At 44.7% G+C, this 11,562-nt stretch overlaps 2 pseudogenes; one reads left to right on the forward strand and one right to left on the reverse strand.

Annotated features, from left to right (window-relative positions):
- Nucleotides 1-676: 676 nt before the first annotated feature.
- Nucleotides 677-3,276, reverse strand: LOC114616366 (annotated as a pseudogene).
- On the forward strand, nucleotides 1,210-2,058 carry LOC114616367 (annotated as a pseudogene).
- Nucleotides 3,277-11,562: the final 8,286 nt, after the last annotated feature.

Raw genomic sequence — 11,562 nt, forward strand, 5'->3', positions numbered from 1 at the left:
GAAGGCAGAAAGTGTAAAGTCGAGATGCTGGCTAGGTTTACTAGTGTTCGGAACCGTGGTTTGAAACCTCTAGGTTTCCACTCCTTGGGTGATTGAATGACGATTTCACAGGAGTTGTCTAAGACTATCTGCATATCAGATATTTACATTATGATTCATATCAGTAGTAAATTACAGTAATGAAGTATCAATAAAATAGTTTTATGGTTGAGAGTCACCACAACATAAGGAAGTATATTAAAGAATTGCATTAGGAAGGTTGAGAATCACTCTCTGGAAGATTTAAAAGAGAAACCACAGTGTGGCTCCCAGCCTGGCCTTGGCATCAGTCTAAGATCTGCTTCTGACACTGATCTTGCTTTCTTTTGTTTCTTGTGATCATATGGGGCTAACCTAGATAGTATAGTCAAATGTTCCTATCTGAGGACATGTTCAGAATCCGTCTTGTAAAAGAATGTGCTTTCTAACTCCATGACTAAAAACTAAGGGAGGAGAAGGCTTAATTTTTTTTTATTTTGAACCTTTAATGAAAAAAAATATATATACTATGGAGCTCAAGTACATGGTGGCCAGTGGGTCACTGGGAGGAGTTTGGGGTCACGCATGACATATCTAGTTAACAGACCATACAACAGATACACACAAACACAAAATACCAAAGTGGTGGCTAGCAAGGTTACGTCTCAGTCTCCTCATCATTCAAGAGCCTATTGGGGATCCCATCGCTGATGGTGAAAAGAAGACCAGATTCTGGGCATTGCAGGGTGCCCTCCAGTACATCAACCTCAAGCAACACGTGGTGCAGTGTAACAGCCCATTCTGCCCCACATATGGCACCACTTTGTAACAGCCCAAGCTGCCCCACGTTTGGGGGCCACTTTGTCCCGGCCCTAGCTGCTGCTCCGGTCCTCGGGTCAGGGTCTAGCAAGAGAGAGAGAGTGGGGATGGAAGGGCAAGAGACTCGAAGAATGGAGACAAAACAGAGAGTCTGTTCAAGTCCCTCTATTGAAAGGAAATCCTGGGTCTATGTAAGCACAAGCAGGGGCATGCAGCTGAAGACACTTTACCACATACACCTAGCAGCTGGAGGCACTAAACAACAAAACAAGATATGTAAGAAAACCAAGATGTGGCGCCGCTCTCTGTGCCCTGCGCTAGCCACTTTGCACCCGCACGCCCTACTGCACAGCTGCCTGCCTCGCCATTGGTCGACAGAAGGAGTTGATGAATCGTTGCGGGGAGATGCTCCATATCCACTACCCGCTGCTTCGCCAGGCACTGGCGGAGTGCCTGGGGACCCTCATCCTTGTGATGTTTGGCTGTGGCTCCGTGGCTCAGGTACTCGGCCGCGGCACCCACGGTGGCTTCCTCACCATCAACTTGGCTTTCAGCTTCGCAGTCACCCTCGCTATCTTGGTGGCTGGCCAAGTGTCTGGAGCCCACTTGAACCCTGCTGTGACCTTTGCTATGTGCTTCCTGGCACGAGAACCCTGGATCAAGCTGCCCATCTACACACTAGCACAGACGCTGGGGGCCTTCTTGGGCGCTGGGATTGCAATCTTGGCCTTTGCCAACAACCAGCTTATCGTCTCCGGCCCCAATGGCACAGCTGGCATCTTTGCCATCTACCCCTCTGGACACTTGGACATGGTCAATAGCTTCTTTGATCAATTCATAGGCACAGCCGCTCTTATCGTGTGTGTTCTGGCCGTTGTTGACCCTTATAACAACCTTGTGCCCCGCGGCCTGGAGGCCTTCACTGTGGGCTTTGTGGTCCTGGTCATTGGAACCTCCATGGCCTTCAACTCCGGCTATGCTGTCAACCCCGCCCGTGACTTTGGACCTCGCCTTTTCACTGCCCTGGCTGGCTGGGGCTCAGAAGTCTTCACAACTGCCCAGCACTGGTGGTGGGTACCCATCGTCTCTCCACTCCTGGGTTCCATTTGTGGCGTCTTTGTGTACCAGCTCATGATTGGTTGCCACCAGGAGCAGCCCCCAACCTCCACTGAGGCAGAGAATGTGAAGCTGGCCCACATGAAGCACAAGGAGCAAATCTGAGGGGGTGGCAGCCACCGCTCCCCCCCCCCTGTTCACTCTCTTGAGTGTCTACTGACTGTGTGGGGGGCCACTCTGTAAAAAGCCCCTTGTGATACCTTTCCAGGCTAAAACTCCCCCTGTCTCGACCCCTGCTGAATGGCCCCTCCAGAATTTCTACTGAATTCTGCCCATTAGGGCATTAGGTTCCCACCCTTAAGCCAAGGTAGGATAGCAAGTAAGACCAAACATCCTTTTGTTTTCCAAAGGGAAGAGGATGTGGTGAGAGAGAGAGAGAGAGAGAGAGAGAGAGAGAGAGAGAGAGAGAGAGCGCACATGTATAGATGTGTGCTGTTTTCTAGGCTGAATGTGAGGGCAAGGGACCAAGTTTTCAAAACAAACTCAAGGGAGCCCAGGGGAATGAAGAAAGTGAATCAGGAAAGTGCCAGAGTGTGCCTGCCTCAGAGACACCATGTGGAGGGGGGGCCAGAATTGTATTTCTAAGTATGTGAGTGTCGTCTGTTTTTTCGAAATGAACTTCTAGGCTTGGGGAGGGGGAAGGGACAGGAGGGGTATAGCTCACATCTGGAGCTAGGGGCTGTGTAATATGTTTCTGTTATAAGATAGACATTGGGAGGGGCTGAAGTCCAGGTTGTAAGTTTCATAATTTGTTTTTTTAAAATATATAAATATATATACATACATATATGTTACAGTTTTAGGAATAGGGGTGGGAAACTCTACTTTTTAAGAGGGTTTTCCTTCCTTTAATCCTCCAATCAACAATGTACTGTTGCCTTTTATATAAAAAAAAATAAAATGTATACATGCGACAGGAAAAAAAAAAGAAAAAAAAAGAAAACCAAGATGTTTATCAGAGTGTGCTCGGCTATTGTGGGCTGTTGAAAACAAGTCTCTTGTCAGGGTATATGGCTCGAGATGGCTGCAAAGATGATAGCCACTTTCGGCTAAGAGTCGGCTGCCAACAGTGCATCTTTCTCAGAAACTGTCTCAGTGCTCGTAGCCTTCAGTCGGCTCTTTGAGTACCTCAGCCAAGTTTAAGGTGTCCATTGCCTGCACAAGCGCTGCCCATTCCACTTTGGTGATCATCGGTGTCACAAAGTCATGGTTGAACTCCACGGGGTTGATGCTGACCTCAGTGACCCGCAGGCACCGCAGGAAGCCACGCATGCCCACGCCCCACACATGCGAGCTCAGGAGATTGTGGATGAGTAGTTTCATGTTGTCACACCTGAGCTCGGTACAAGACTTATTTTTTTAATCAGTCATTTTATTTGTTTACATTTGAAATGATATCCCCCTTCCCAGTTTCCCCTCAACAAACCCTAATTCCATCCCCCCTCCTCCCTCACCTTTGGAGAAGGCTTATTTTGTGTTATATTTTCACAGTGCACTCCATCACTGAGACCGGAACCCAAGTAGAAGCACAGACAGGATGCATGGAGAAAGGCTGCTTATTGCCTTGTTTCCTCGGCATGGTTTTCTCAGCTTTTCTTTGTAAAAATTTTAAGAACTTCTTTTAACTTTTATTTTAATAATATATATTTATTATATATAAGTATTTTATATAATATAAGAGTATTTTGGCTTGGATGTATGTCTGTGTACCATGTTTGTCCAGTGTTCACAGAGGCCAGAAGAGGGCGTTTGATCCCTTGATACTGGAGCTACATATAGCTGTGAGCTGCCACCTGAGTTCTGGGATCCAAACCCTGGTCTTCTAAAGAAAGAGCACTCAAGCCCCACCCGCAGCTTGCTTTCTTATCTATTTTAGGACCATCTGCCCAGGGATAGCACCGCTCACAGTGTACTGGGTCCTCTCCCATCAACTGTTAATCAGGAAAATGCTCAACGGGAAACCAGACCCAAAAAGACAAACATTGCACGCTTTCTCCTATGTATGGAGTTAGAATTTAAGCTTTATATATGTATGTTTCATTTAGAATAACAGAGATTAGCTATCTAGTAAGGGCCCATGGAGGAGGAGGAGATCTTTCAAGGAAGGGGAAATAGTATATAGTGTTATAAAGGAATAAAGAAGAAACCAATATAGAAGGGTTAAATGGGGAGGGGATCACAGGCCAAGCATCTGAGACCAGATAGGTCATGAACCCTAGGTGAAAAACTGCTATTATTAATCCTGCTAATGACCACAGCAGTAAAATGACTTCTAATGATTCCTAATCACTCTACCTATATATTAGTGTGTTGCTCAACCTTCATCAGAGATGATTTTTTTCTTGCAGAAGGTGGTAATCAACACAGAGAGCTATAACTGGACAATGCACAGAGAGTGAGAGACTTTGGGGGCACTGGGCCTTAAATAGTATGTCTTTATCAAGCCCTCCCCTTCAGGGTTCAGGAATCTATGTAAAAGATGAAGGCAGAAATACTATACTAACCAGAGGTGATGGAGGACTCCAGTAAAACCTACTCCAGACACAACACAGCTGATAAACATATGAACTCATGGAAACAGTGCACGAGGTACACTGAACAGATTCAAGCCAGACAGAATCCAAGCATGGAGAAGGGGAAACAGATGCAAAGACTGACCACTAACCAAGAAGCTATTTGCAATTGATACGTGATGGGAAAGGGAAAATCCGTTTTCTCCAATAGAATGACATCAACCACCCTCAAGTACAGGCCGGATGCTCAGAAGTAATTGGTCAACACAAAATAGACTCCATGATTTTTTTTATGCTCTTGTTTTGGTCATTTGGGATTTATGTTTGATTGATTTGATTTTTGTTCTTTTTTGTATATAGAGAAAAAAATCTGAGTTGGATGGGTAGGGAGGTGGAGGGGGAAAGAATATGTTCAAACAATATTGTATGAAAAAAATTAAAGAAATAATTTTTTTAAAAAGTTCCCAACAAACATACCTCCTGCCCAGCCTATTGTAGGCAGCTCCTCATTTGTGGCTCCCTCTTCCTAGGTGACTCTAGCTTTCTGTCAAGTTGTCAAAACATAGTAGCACACATAGGTTAACAGAAAAGCATTTCAAGCCATGTCTAAAACCATCACAACAAGGAAACGGAGACATTCTATGGCCATTCAGTGGGGTAAATGTCAGAAATGCATGAGTTGTTCCACTGTGTCTGGTCATCCTTCCTTCTTCCTGCCTTGGTGCACTACAGAGGCTTCTCTGCTAACCACATACCACTGTGACATGAATATCTTGAAGTCACAAAGTGGACAAGCATCCCTGGAGATCTAGCTGCTTACGAGAGCACTCTTATACCACCTCCTGCCTTCACATCTTACTTCTTAAGATGTGGACATAGTGGGAAAGACATGGAGTGGGGAACAAATTCTTTAAAGTCCACTACTGTTCTCAATAGACATCACCTGATTTTCTTGATGGACCTCATATTTTACTTTTTGAAGTCACCTTACAAACTCCTGTTCTTTTGTACAGCATTAGAGATGTCAATTAAAGATAGACTTTTAAAATATACTGATATTTATATCATATCTTAATATTCCCTGCCCTTAATCATGTGAACCTCGCCCAGACTCAATGTCTAAGCCATTCTCTCTGACAGTATAACTGGTAAACAGCTAGTTGAGAGAAAGAAATCCTTCTAAGTCCCAGTCAGGCTAGTTAGTTAGTATATGAGAAGCAGGGGCTGACACCACAGAAGCTAAAGAGAGTCTCATGCATTGCAGAGAACTGAGAGAGAATCAGGGACTGAGGCCTGGAGGGTGATTGACTGTGCTTACGGATAGTCAGTCCAGACCTGGAGGGAGGCAGGGTCTGACAGCATACAGAGGAATGCAGTCCAATTGCCTGGAGCTTCCTGGAGGAACACTGTTCCCCTTCAGAATGTGACAGGGGCAGCACACACAACAGGGCAGAGTGCAGTGATGTTCTAAACTTGTTTTGAGCCATTGGGGTACTGATTTCCCCCCCTTTCCCTTGCTATTCCAGATGAGCAAACTCGGTAGGCTAAGAAGCAAGGTTCGCTGACTCCAGAAGCTCTAATTGCAAAAACCTTACAGGAAATACCACATTTCCCTTCCTCTCAGAATAAAAAGCAAGCAAGGCTAGGCACGCAGGGCTGAGCATTCTGTGACCAGCTTTGAGAGAACAGACTGCTCATAGGTCCAAAAAAGCCTTCAGTGTTTGCTGCCAGCTTAAAAGCTAAGCACCTGGTAACATTTGTTATGTGGTACTGAAAAAAAACAAAAACAAAAACAAAGGTTCCCAAACATGTATGAGAACAAAAATATAAGCAAGAAGCATGTAACCTAAGGAACACCACTACCCTGATAGAGCACCAGGTACCTGGCATGCACTTAACAACTGAAAATCCCCACAAAGTCCCCAAACCACCCTCCTCAAGTGCACATTACATGTTTCTGCTCTGGCCCATAAGATACAAGTCTTCAAGAAAACAAAATCTGACACAAGGCACTCATTTATTGATCAAATTGCAGTATCCACAAAAAAATGTCAACAGTGGGTTAGCGTTGCTTAGCTCCTAGATCAAAGAGGAAGAAATAGAACAAAAAGTTCAGTAACTGATCATGAATACAGTAAAAAACAAGATTATAACCTCAAACGAATAGGGAGTAACCACGACTAGAGTTAAAGGATTCAAAAACCCTGTCTCAGCTGAGATGTAGCTCAGTGGTAGTGTTTGATTTGCAAGTCAAGGCTCTAGATTCACTCCCCAGCACCAGTAAAGGAAAAACAAAACAAAACCAAAAATCTACCTGAGCAAGAGATGTGATAGAGTATTTGCCTTGCATCTGCAAGGCCCTGATATTGTTCCCCTGCTCTAACTACCAAAATCAAAACAAAACTAGCTGTGAGCATCCGCTCCAACAGAAAGGAAGATTTGACACGCATACCTGTCGACAACTTAAATAGTACTTGCATGTCAACAGTGTTCCACTTAAAGTATGAACAATGTATATAAGCAATATCCATATTAAAGGCAAAACAAGATCTTACCAGGCCCAGAAAAATCACATGTAGGGCCACAAAGAGTCGGTGAACATTCTAGCATCTGTATAGCCATGAAAGGTGGGTTTTGCATGTAGCTAAAAGCAAAGCTCCACTCTGAAACAAACAGCTCTATCCCTTCAAAACAGTTGGTGCAGGGGAGGCTCTTACGAGTCAGCATCACTTTTTAGGACGTGTTTCCATCAACACAGTCCTGGGGGGATGCTGCTGTAAAGTCTGCAGGCTGGCTTTCATTGTGCATAAGGCTCTGAGAAGCCTGGCTTGCCTTGTTTTCAAGATCCCTTGCGTGGAATTTTAAGTGTCGCAACAGGCTAGATTTGTGTTTGTAGGTTTTCTGGCACTGTTCACATACGAATGGTCTCTCTTGGGTGTGTTTTACTAGGTGTGCAGTGACATGTGACTGCCCCCTAAAGAATTTCCCACAGAAGGAACACTGGTAAGGTTTTGGATCTGCACGACTTTTCACATTTTCTCTCAGGCCCAACTGAAGCATAAACTCCTTCTTACATAGCCTACACTGCTGTCTTTCATCATCAAAATATTCTGCCTGTGACACACTAGGGGATGTCACCTCAGTAGATGGATTATTGCCCATAGCATGCTCACGGATATCCTCCTCCTGGCTAACGAGCTGCTGCCCAGAGATGCCTGACCCTGTCCCACCTCTAGGGCCCCCTGGTGCTACCTTTTTTCTGTGGAGTTTAAGGTAAATATTATATTGCTTCCGGTGAGCAAAACACAGCCCTAACTGAGCACGAGAGTCAGGCTTCTTGCGGGGACGAGCCTGTGTGGGGGCTCCAGAGCTGGAGAGCTGAGCATCCTGAAAGCTCCCTGGCATCTCCTGTTGGTAGGACATCTGGCTTTCCTCGGGTTCCATGGAGTCAGCCAGCAGTTGTTCTGGGGGCTCTTCGCCAGGAGGTTCCAGTTGTTCATAGTCTTTGGATAAACGGAATTCTGAAAGTGAATCAGAAATGGATACATATATATGTGTGTATATGTATACTGACTCTTGTCTTTGCTGACATACGTTCATCATTTTCTCCTCTCAGCATCAAAAGCTTAGAGAAGAAATCTAAATGACGGTGTTGCTGTGTTATATGGAGAATAAAGAGAAAACTAATTGCTCGGATCATTGGCTGGAAGTTCTCAAGTAGCATCACTGACCTCTCCCTCCCTGATGAAGTCTACCTTTCTCTGTTCTTTCTTCCTTTGCATCTACTGAATCCCTTTCTACCTGCCAGGGCCTGGTAATTGTCATATGTGTGTAGAATCCAGCAGGTCCTCCACTTGTGTCTATCTTACCATGTCAGAGAACAAGCTCTGTTAGGACTCTGCTATCACATGCTAGACTGAAGAGGAAGGGTAGTTTGAAACTTCATGACAAAGTGCCTCAGAGTTCATCCAGCCTGCTGTTTTGGACACAGGAAGCCTCACCATCTATTTCCCCCTCGGTTAGGGCTACTTCACCAGGAGCCTCTGACCAATGCTATCTGCTTTGTCCTTATCATTTTCAGAATAAACAGTGAATGATGGGAGGGGCCTACTACGCTTAGTTAAAAGCTATTCTCGGCTCATCTGCTCATTTACGGAAGTAGTGAGACTCTATTCAAGCTTAAAGTTGATGAACTAAAAGAGTGGAGAGAAATATTTAGCTAGAAAGCAAATCACCAAGAAAACCTTTCTAGCCTTTTCTAAGGGAGACCAAAGAGCTCTCCTGCTGCCTGCGAAAGTGTGTGTGTGAGTGAGTGTGTACATGCATGCACGCATGCGTGTGTGTGTGTGTGTGTGTGTGTGTGTGTGAGAGAGAGAGAGAGAGAGAGAGAGAGACAGAGAGACAGAGAGACAGAGAGACAGAGAGAGAGACAGAGACAGAGACAGACAGAGACAGACAGACAGACAGACAGACAGACAGAGATGAAGAGATAGGAAAGATGGAAAAATATGTACTAGAATGATGCAGGGGAAAACCTGTGGCTACTACATGGGTTTTGTAGCCAGCCCAGATTATCTGTATGTTTTGATTTCCATTGAAATTTAGAAGTGTCAATTTTGTTGAAAACAACACAAATAACTATCAGCCATTGCTTCTGCCTTAAGTTGTAAGGACCAGAAGGTAAAACTTCCCAGTATCCTAGCCATTGCTTACTCTCTGCCCTCCTGCAGTCCCAATGTCTCAGCAGACAACCTGTATTCTCCTCTTTCTTAAGTACAGGCTGTTTGTATTGCTCAACACGGCATGTGAGTTGTGATGGATGGTAATCCAATGTGTGTCCTAACTAGGCACCAGCCTTGCCCATTTGAAGATCATCCTCAGTGACACTCAGCAGCATGTGGCCGATCCACATAGTCTCTACATCCTGGGCAACCAGAGCCCTAGTCCTAAGCTCCTCATCCATTCTTTTGTCAGATTCTCTGCTCATAGCCCATGCTAGCTAAAGCCACTAGCTAACTCTATCATCACCTTTAGGCCCTACCCTCTACTCCTTCACACTGAATGAAACACTATCACTTGGTGCTGAGTGAACTTGGTACTTCTTGAAGATCTTTTCATGGATTGCCACACTGTCTTCTTCTGTCTGCCTACCAAGGTAGTGAGGACATCAAGATCTCTTGTAACAAGGCTGACATCAAACTGCTTGTGAAGAACCAAAGTAGATAGTGAGGGAAGTATAAACTAGCACTGGCATAACTTACAACTGCAAAATACAGAGGGAAGGTAATTTGGGAGGACATTTGACCATGTCTATTATGTTTAGAGAAATGATAACTCTAACTTGACCCAACACCATTAGAGAACTTGATCTTTGAAACAGAAACCAAGAGCAGGGGTAGGGGATTGTCTTACCAATATTCAGAAAGGGCTGGCTTTGGCCATTACCATCAAAGTTTCTCCACCATGGCTCTTCCAATGGGATCCCAGGGGTCTCCTGGACAGGTTCCATTAGCTGGAATGCAGGTAGACTCACAGATGTGTTTGATTGTGTGAGAAACATACCCATCGACATCAGTTCTTCCAAGAGCTTGTCACGCATGTTGACCTGAGGAAATATCAGAATCCATCATCCCACTGGAAATGCAGCTCCTTCTACCTCACTGTAAATGTATCATTGGCCAGCAGCAATGCAAGGAGCTGTTAGCTTTCCAGCAACCACTACAAACAACATATCGAAAGAGGGTGGTGGAGTCAAATACATTTCTCACTCACAACTGATTTATACCTACATGATCACATTTCAATTACTCAAGAGCCAGGGGAGGCACATGGCTCCTATGTTGAGCAGGACATAACCAGACCCTTGAAGAGAACACCTTATTTTGTCAACAAAACCAGGAAGATAGAAAGAAAGCAAAAGCACTCGGTCCTGCTACCTTCAGGAGGAAGAAACCTTTGGCAGAGTCCTGTCCATGCAGTCAACTGCCCTGAAGCAGAAGCTCCTGCAAAGCAGCCCCTGTTCCAAGCAAAGATCATGAATCTCAGTTGGCTGCTCTCCTACAGACACTGCCCAGTGTTCAGCCATGCCTTCCCTGAACAGAGGCTTCAAGAAGTGGTTCTGAGCACAAGTTAATACTGCCTCTTTTCTGAGACCTTTTGGATATGCTATGGGGAACTGCTACTGGAATTTAATGGACCAGTGATGAGTATATCACTCATGACACAGGGCTCGTCCTAGGCTCTCGAAAATTGGGAAATTTCCCCCTCAAATATTTATGCAGGTGAGAAAAACGTAGGGACAACCAGATACTGCTATATATTATCCTGTGACTTAGATGTTCTAGGGATACACAGCCAAAGGAAGAGTATCAAGTTTGTTGTTCTTATTCACCCAAACCAAAGCTCATTGCATTGCTGCTGGTTAGTATTTACAGTGAGGTAAAAGCAGCTATCTACTTAAGGGTATCACATGACCAAGAGCAAAAGTATATAGCATAGGAAATTTGATGTTCATTTCTAACTGTGCTACCACAGTGAGAGTAAGCAGAGACATAAGCATGGAACCATTTCATGGCGGACACTCCGCGGTGTCTTCAGGTAAAAAGAAGTCCAAGCACATTTATACAGAAGTCAATAATAGTTTATAGTAAACTATGTTCTACTTCCCTTTTTTATATGCTTTCTAGACTATATATCTGACTTTGTCTTTTCAAACCCTTCCATAAAGACCTAACCAATACATATTTCAGGCCACGTATCACTACGCTGATACTTTTAGTAACTCATACTGCCTAAGAATTTCATTTACTGATAATAAATGAGGCATTGGCATTGTGTGTTGGAGAGAAGGCATGGGGTCAGGAACAGTGGAGAGCCTGTGACCTCTATGCCGACTCCAGCAGAAGAGAATGTTGAAAAGGGCTCTGGGGAAGGCTGGGGGCTGTGGGATGACAGAGAGACAGATGGTTCATCTAGACACAGCTGCCTGGCTCCACATTTGGTCTAAGAACAACCAACCCCAAGACTCTTCACCTTGTTTCCTAGCCTCCTGTGATCTCTCTTTAGGCCTTCTATCAGGGTGAAAAGTCTTTGTCTG

The sequence above is a fragment of the Grammomys surdaster genome, unplaced genomic scaffold, assembly GCF_004785775.1.
Source record: "Grammomys surdaster isolate TR1022 unplaced genomic scaffold, NIH_TR_1.0 318551, whole genome shotgun sequence".
Lineage (NCBI taxonomy): Eukaryota > Metazoa > Chordata > Mammalia > Rodentia > Muridae > Grammomys > Grammomys surdaster.